This window comes from Hipposideros armiger, unplaced genomic scaffold, assembly GCF_001890085.2.
Source record: "Hipposideros armiger isolate ML-2016 unplaced genomic scaffold, ASM189008v1 scaffold_93, whole genome shotgun sequence".
Taxonomy (NCBI): domain Eukaryota; kingdom Metazoa; phylum Chordata; class Mammalia; order Chiroptera; family Hipposideridae; genus Hipposideros; species Hipposideros armiger.
The window spans coordinates 4,094,735-4,102,524 of NW_017731443.1; the positions used below are offsets into that span (position 1 = coordinate 4,094,735).

General features: G+C 49.0%; 1 protein-coding gene across 4 annotated transcripts in view; it reads left to right on the top strand.

The window, feature by feature from the left end:
- The window catches only part of AHNAK (AHNAK nucleoprotein), a 109,075-nt gene that overhangs the window by 25,088 nt on the left and 76,197 nt on the right, over positions 1–7,790 (top strand). The window lies entirely within an intron of this gene.

Below are 7,790 nucleotides of genomic sequence, written 5' to 3' on the forward strand. Positions count from 1 at the left end.
TTCAGCATGCCTGGCTTCAAAGGAGAGGGCCCAGAAGTGGATGTGAACCTGCCCAAGGCTGACATTGATGTCTCAGGACCCAAGGTGGACATTGACATTCCAGATGTGAATATCGAAGGCCCAGATGCGAAACTGAAGGGCCCCAAGTTCAAGATGCCTGAGATAAACATCAAAGCTCCCAAAATCTCCATGCCTGATGTTGACCTGGATTTCAAAGGACCCAAAGTTAAAGGAGATTTTGATGTGTCTGTCCCTAAAATTGAAGGCACTTTCAAAGTCCCAGAAGTAGACCTTAAAGGTCCAGGGCTGGATTTTGAAGGCCCTGATGCCAAACTCAGTGGCCAGAGTTTGAAGATGCCATCACTGGATATATCTGCCCCTAAAATAACTGCTCCTGATATTGATTTGCATCTCAAAGCACCCAAAATTGGAATTTCTGGTCCCAAATTAGAAGGTGGTGAACTGGATCTCAAGGGCCCCAAGGTTGATTTAGAAGCTCCAAACTTAGATGTACACATGGAGAGCCCAGATGTTAACATTGAGGGGCCAGATGTTAAAATTCCCAAATTTAAGAAACCCAAGTTTGGATTTGGTACAAAAAGCCCTAAAGCTGACTTTAAGTCACCTTCGCTCGATGTGACTGTTCCTGAAGCAGAGCTGAATGTTGAGACTCCTGAAATTAGTGTTGGTGGCAAGGGCAAGAAAAGTAAATTTAAAATGCCTAAAATTCACATGAGTGGTCCTAAGATTAAGGCCAAGAAACAAGGATTTGACTTGAATGTTCCTGGGGGCGAAGTTGATGCCAGTCTCAAGACCCCGGATGTAGATGTCAATGTGACGGGGCCGGATGCCACACTTAAAGTTGATGTGAAATCTCCTAAAACCAAGAAACCTATGTTTGGAAAAATGTACTTCCCAGATGTAGAATTTGACATTAAATCATCTAAATTTAAAGCTGAGGCCCCCCTCCCTAGCACCAAAATGGAGGGTGAAATCCAGGCACCTGATCTGGATATTTCTTCACCAGGGATTAATGTGGAAGGTTCTGACATCAAGCTGAAGGCTCCCAAGTTCAAGGTGGATGTCTCAGGTCCCAAAATGGAGGGCGACTTGAAAGGCCCTCGGGTGCAGGCAAACTTGAACGCACCTGACATCAACATTGAAGGTCCAGATGCTAAAGTGAAAGCACCGTCGTTTGGCATGTCTGCCCCTGAAGTCTCCATCCCTGATGTGAACGTCAGCTTGAAAGGACCAAAGATCAAGGGTGATGTCCCCAGTGTGGGACTGGAAGGAACAGATGTAGACCTGCAAGGTCCAGAATCGAAAATCAAGTTCCCCAAGTTTTCAATGCCCAAGATCGGCGTCCCTGGTGTGAAAATGGAGGGCCGGGGAGCTGAGGTCCATGCCCAGCTGCCCTCACTTGAAGGAGGCTTGAGTGCACCAGATGTTAAGCTTGAAGGACCTGATGTATCTCTGAAGGGGCCAAAAGTAAACTTGCCTTCAGTGAACCTCTCTATGCCAAAAGTCTCTGGACCTGACCTCGACCTGAACTTGAAAGGACCAAGTTTGAAGGGAGACCTGGATGCATCTGTTCCTAGCATGAAGGTGCATGCCCCAGGGTTTGACCTCAGAGGTGTCAGTGGAAAGGTGAAGATGGAAGGAGATGGTGTGAAAGTGCCAGGGATCGATGCTACAACAACGCTTAAGGTCGGTGTGCCAGATGTGACCCTGAAGGGACCAAGCCTGCAGGGAGACCTGGCTGTCTCTGGTGACATCAAGTGTCCTAAAGTGTCAGTAGGTGCTCCCGATCTAAGTTTGGAGGCACCTGAAGGTGGTATTAAACTTCCCCAAATGAAACTGCCCCAGTTTGGCATCTCCACTCCAGGGTCCGACTTGGACATTAACATCAAGGGGCCACAAGTGACTGGAGAACTAAAGGGGCCGGGCATGGATGTGAACCTCGGAGGTCTGAACCTGAAAGGGCCTCAGATCTCTGGCCCTCAAATCTCAGCACCCGACATGGACTTGAACTTGGAAAGACCGAAAGTAAAAGGGAGCCTCGGGGCCACTGGTGAGATGAAAGGTCCCTCTGTTGGAGGGAGTCTTCCAGGCATCAGTGTTCAGGGCCTAGAAGGAAACCTCCAAATGCCTGGAATTAAGTCCTCTGGATGTGATGTGGCGCTGCAAGGTGTGAATATGAAACTCCCTACCGGGCAAATTTCGGGCCCTGAAGTCAAAGGCAATCTGAAAGGTTCAGGGATCAGTGTCCACAGTGCCGCTCCTGACATGAGCGTGAAGGGGCCTTCATTTACTATGGCATCTCCTGAGTCAGATTTTGGTGTCAGCTTGAAGGGCCCCAAAATCAAAGGAGGTGTGGATGTTTCAGGAGGTGTCAGCGCCCCAGATATCAGCCTGGGTGAAGGGCATACCAGCGTCAGAGTTTCTGGGGGTGAGTGGAAAGGACCCCAGGTCTCTGCTCTCAACTTGGATGCACCTAGGTTTGCCGGGGGACTTCATTTCTCAGGACCAAAGGTAGAAGGAGGTGTGAAAGGAGGCCAGCTTGGACTCCAAGGTCCTGGACTGAGTGTATCTGGGCCTCAAGGTCACTTGGAAAGCAGATCTGGAAAAGTAACATTCCCCAAGATGAAGATCCCCAAATTTACCTTCTCTGGCCGAGAGCTGGTTGGCAGAGAAGTGGGGGTGGATATTACCTTCCCTAAAGCGGAGTCCAGTGTCCAGGCTGGTGCCGGAGAGGGTGAGTGGGAAGAGTCCGACGTAAAACTTAAAAAGTCCAAAATCAAAATGCCCAAGTTCAATTTTTCCAAACCTAAAGGGAAAGGTGGTGTCACTGGATCACCAGAAGCATCCATTTCCGGATCCAAAGGTGACCTGAAGAGCTCCAAGGCCAGCCTAGGCTCTCTGGAAGGAGAGGCAGAGGCTGGAACATCTTCGCCCAAAGCCAAGTTCTCCTTATTTAAAAATAAGAAGCCTCGGCACCGCTCAAATTCCTTCAGCGACGAAAGGGAGCTGTCTGCACCTTCCACCCCGACCGGGACTTTGGAGTTTGAAGGTGGGGGGGAAGTGTCGCTGGAAGGTGGAAAAGTCAAAGGGAAACAGGGGAAGCTGAAATTTGGTACCTTTGGTGGATTGGGGTCAAAGAGTAAAGGTCATTATGAGGTAACCGGGAGTGATGATGAGGCAGGCAAGTTACAGGGGAGTGGAGTGTCCTTGGCCTCTAAGAAGTCCCGACTGTCTTCCTCCTCTAGCAATGACAGTGGGACTAAGGTTGGCATCCAGCTTCCTGAGTTAGAGCTGGTGGTTTCCACAAAGAAAGAGTAGCAGGTCTTTGTGTACATATATGTATAAAAATACTTCAGCCTTGGGTGTGTTTGTATATAACCTCCAAAGAGAAACACACCGACAGCCTCAGCAGTAATGCAAAGATCTGGCCTCTCCGGGGGCAAGCGCTGACAAGCCTACCGCCTTTAGGCCCCCAGAGCTTTACAGATAGGTAAAGAGTTCCAGCCCAAGTGCAGAGTCAACAGTATTTGCCTTAAGATTTCAGTTTTTTTTGCATTGAACGCTGAGAGCTCCTGTTTACTATGCAAGCTTTTGTGTTTATTATCCTCATTTTTACTGAACATTGTTAGTGTTGGGGTAATGGAGACCCACTTTTTCATTGTAATGACTTTGGGGGCTTTTGTTAGTAAGTGTGGGGTGGGGTAGAAGGCAGTAGAGGGGGTTAGACCTTCATTTCTCCTAAGATTGGAACCACTCAAATAGCAAGCACCCAAAGATGGCCACAGGGAGCCGGCAGGGCTGGTGGGTATTTTTAGAACTCTTTAGCATTGCTTTTTCCCCAGGGGTGGTGGTCCCAGCCAGTGTGGTGCTCATGGTGAGAAGGAATTAGAAACTGTTTGCAAATTGGCCAGCCCTCTAGCTCAACACAAGGGGCTTTCCATTCAGTGTATTGTAAGAAACGTTTTCATGGCTGCCATGTTCCTGATATTAGTTCTGATTTCTTTTAACAAATGTTATGATTAAGAAAATTTCCCGCACTTTAATGGCAAGTTAATTGAGAATGTAAGAAAATCGATGCTGTCAAGGCAAATAAAGCTGTTTATTAACCCTGATGTCCTGTGCCTTTGCGTTGTGTGTTGCGGGGACGAAGCTCAGGGAGGCTGCATACCAGCCCTGACAGTTCACACTGGATCCCCATCCATTGGCATTGCTGGTTCCTAATTAATGGGTCATGGGAGGAATTCTTGGCTTCTCACCTTGAGGTTGGCCATACCATTGCTGAGAAATCAAGAGAAGCTTGGCACACTGGTGGCCCAAACCCCGGGACCCACCCACCGGAGAACTTTGCATGCTCAGATATGAATATGAATAAGAAGTGGTTCTAACTGGGTAAAAGGATATAGAAGTGAATGGGAAAAAAAAAAAAAGGGTCCATTGGAACGGTGGAAAGGGATCTGGGTGAGTCACAGCCCTGCCATCTTCCTGACTTGGCTGCAGCTTTGCTGGGTGGCCTCAAGTTACCTGCCCTGCCTGGGCCTCAGTTTCTTCTTTGAAACCAGGGTGCTGATCTTGTATTAGATGTCTTTATGGTTTCTTCTAGTCCATTTTAGGACTGAACTTTATGACAAATCTTTTCTGACCAAAGTTACCTTTTGATTTCCAACTCTGTAGACAATACGTGGTGGGGGAGCCTTCTGGAAAGTGGCTCCTAATGTTGGTCATTGCTGGGCAGAGGGCAGTGCCCTCTTATACCAAAGTAATTGCACTAAGCTCGTACCCCTCACCATTCCCCAGAGTTGTCACCTTTCTGCCAGTGGAGGCAGCTCTGCACCTCTCTGATCACCCCCAGACCAGAGGTAACAGCTGCCACCCATCCCCCCCTCCAGTACCAGCTTGTTAGGGGTTTCTGCACATAGCAGTGGGACCTCCTGCCTGAGGTAAACTCCACCTGCCCTTGCTTGGATTCCAGACGAGATTTGCCAGCTCCATCCATTCCCACCTCAGCCAGCACAGCTCATGTTCCTGGGGATTTTGGAAAGAGATAGGTAACACGGATGGTCCTGGATCCCCCTTGCTTTTCGTTTTTTGTTTTTTTTTTAAAAGATATTTATTGAGGAATTGTGGGAGGGGAACAGACAAGTTGCTGTCCTTTTGTTCTTCAGTCTAGTTGTGGAGGACATTGCTTCACTGGCCCAAGTTGGCACCATCATTGTGCTCTTCCCGGGTGAGGCAGATCAGTTGCTGGCTTCTGGACGGCCGCTCACTGCGGTTGCTGGCCGCTCACCCATGGCAACCCACTGCAGCAGGGGCTGCAGACTACGCCATCGCCGGCGACCCACGGCAGCCCAGCTCCAGGTTGAGCTGTTGTTCAGCATCTTAGCTGTAGAGGGCAGTGTCACTGGCCCTCATATGTGGGATCCGAACCGGGGCCCTCTGGCGTCCCAAGCAAATGCTTAACCAACGCGCCACTCAGCCGGCCCCCTCTTGCTTTTCTTAAGATGACCTACCAACAGCTGCTTTTGTGAACTGGGTGACACCCTCCTTGAGCCTTGGTTTTCTCGCCCATAAAATGGGGATAGTATCCATCTAACCAAAGTCCCTTCAGGTATTTGGGTTGTCTACTATGCAAGGGGACCACATTTAACACATGTAGCATTCACAACACAGCCACATGTTAATTATGGAGAAGACGAAGGTGGGCATCGAGTTCTAGAAAGGTGGGCGTGAGCCCCTCCATACACTCAGGTGTGAAGCCCACTGGCACATGCCTACATGTAGCTGTCTTCTGTCCTAATTGGTTCTGGGCATCTCTAAGGATGCTTCTTTTGCTCAACCACAGCTCAAAGCCCAATTCCTGATCCTTCAATTCTGAAGCTGACAGGGATGTGGGGTGGGACAGTGTATATGTCGCCTGAGATGTGTGGCCTTGGTGTCTGGAGGGTGGGGTGAGGGGGGGACAGTGGGGTGCACTTGTGTACACAGCTGAGCTGGGGGGATGCCCACTAGGATGCTGAAAAGATCCCCTGGGCTGAACTATCCAGGTTGTCCAATAATCATTTTTTTAGCTTGAGGAAGGGGTGATGTAAGCTAGTAGTGGCCCTCAGTGTCCATTCAGTAGGTAATTTTTGAGTCCCATAGGCCTCAGAATCCCCTGCCAACCTCCACAGACCAAATGATATGGTGAATTTGGGAAACTGGAATGCTTTGAACACTGGAAATATGCATGTGTAAACGATACTTCTACTAGGGATGATGAGGATGGTGATGGTTCCTGGGCTCTCAGGGCAAGATCTCATTGGCTGGAACAGTCAGGGGCTGGTGGGTAAAATGGAGAAGGACTATGGCAACTGGCCATTTAGCTGCCCTCTTCCCACATCAGGCCCAGGCTGGAGGCAGTGGCCACAGAACAGGAGCCCTCCCTGTCACTGCAGTGACTTACCACAGAAGGGGCAGCGTGGAGGAGGTGCTAGGGGCCGGAGAGACACGTGGAGGGCGCATCCCACCTGCCCATTCTCATGTCCTCCCAACACCTTCATTGCCACTCACCTTGCCCTCTCTCAGTCCCTGATGGGGATGGTCCAAGTTCATCTCCAAAGTCCTGCAGTGCCCAGTATCTCAAGGTCTTATCTTACCCTTTGGGGTTCCAGTTCCTGTGTGAATAGCATCAGGAGACCAGGAAGGGCTGGGCTGGTCTCCTCAATGTACTTCCTCAGAGTTGCAGCATGGAGCCATAGCAGGGACCGCAGCCTCACAGTGCACCTTGCTTTAGGTAGTGTGACTATGTGGGGGAAATGGTGTGGTTAAGGGGACATTTGGAGAACGGAATTATTTTGAAATGCATCATGTGCTCAGAAATGGCAGTAAATATTTTTCAACAACTCAAACTCATTTCTGTATCTGTGGGTCCCTACAGGAAACGGGATTCCCCTTGCAAGTAGTTCAACCACAGGGACTTTAATAAGGTCCTGTGTTGTTTATGGAGTGATGGGCAGGGGCAAAGGAGGCAGCAATGGTGGTAGGACCATGGGAAGCTGGTACTGCCTCTGGGCCTGAAGGGACCTGGGGAAGAAATGGTGTTCCTGCATCCATCGTGAGCTGGAGGCAAAGGAGGGACCACCAACAGGAGCTGTAGCAGCAAAGGACCATGTGAAGGCAGAAATACCTGGACCTTCTCCTGCTGACTCCTCCCCTGGAGGGCAAGTGAGCCCAGGTGTTGCAGGTGGAGGAATCACCCTCCCGCAGGCCCAGAGCAAGGCAGAGAAGCAGGGAGCAGGGGTATGAAGGTGGAGGGGCGGATGGAGAATAACCAGGACAATGTCTTAATCCTCTCATTTTTCTGTTTGGCAAGTTCGAATTCCTACATACTGAGGTTTCTTAAAATAGCCACAGTTATGTGGGATGTATTTAAGGTATATGATTCATAAAGTAGTATGACAATTTTTGTTTTAAACAAATACACTCATACTTGGAAGGCGCTACACTTATTTCTGTGAAAATTCTACTGTTGAGAATATTTTTTTTTCTCCTTTTATTTTTTAATTTTTTAGCTGAGCCATCCTGTCACCTGTTGGCAGCTCAGCTCGGGCCGGACTCGAACCGCTGTTGCTCAGAGCTCAAACCTTTGAGCGAGCTCTTAACCAACTGAGCCACTCAGCTGGCCCAAGAATATTTTGTTCCCTCTCTTTTGGAACTGCCCTCAATGTCACCTGTATATATATATATATATATATATATATATATATATATATATATATATATATATATATATA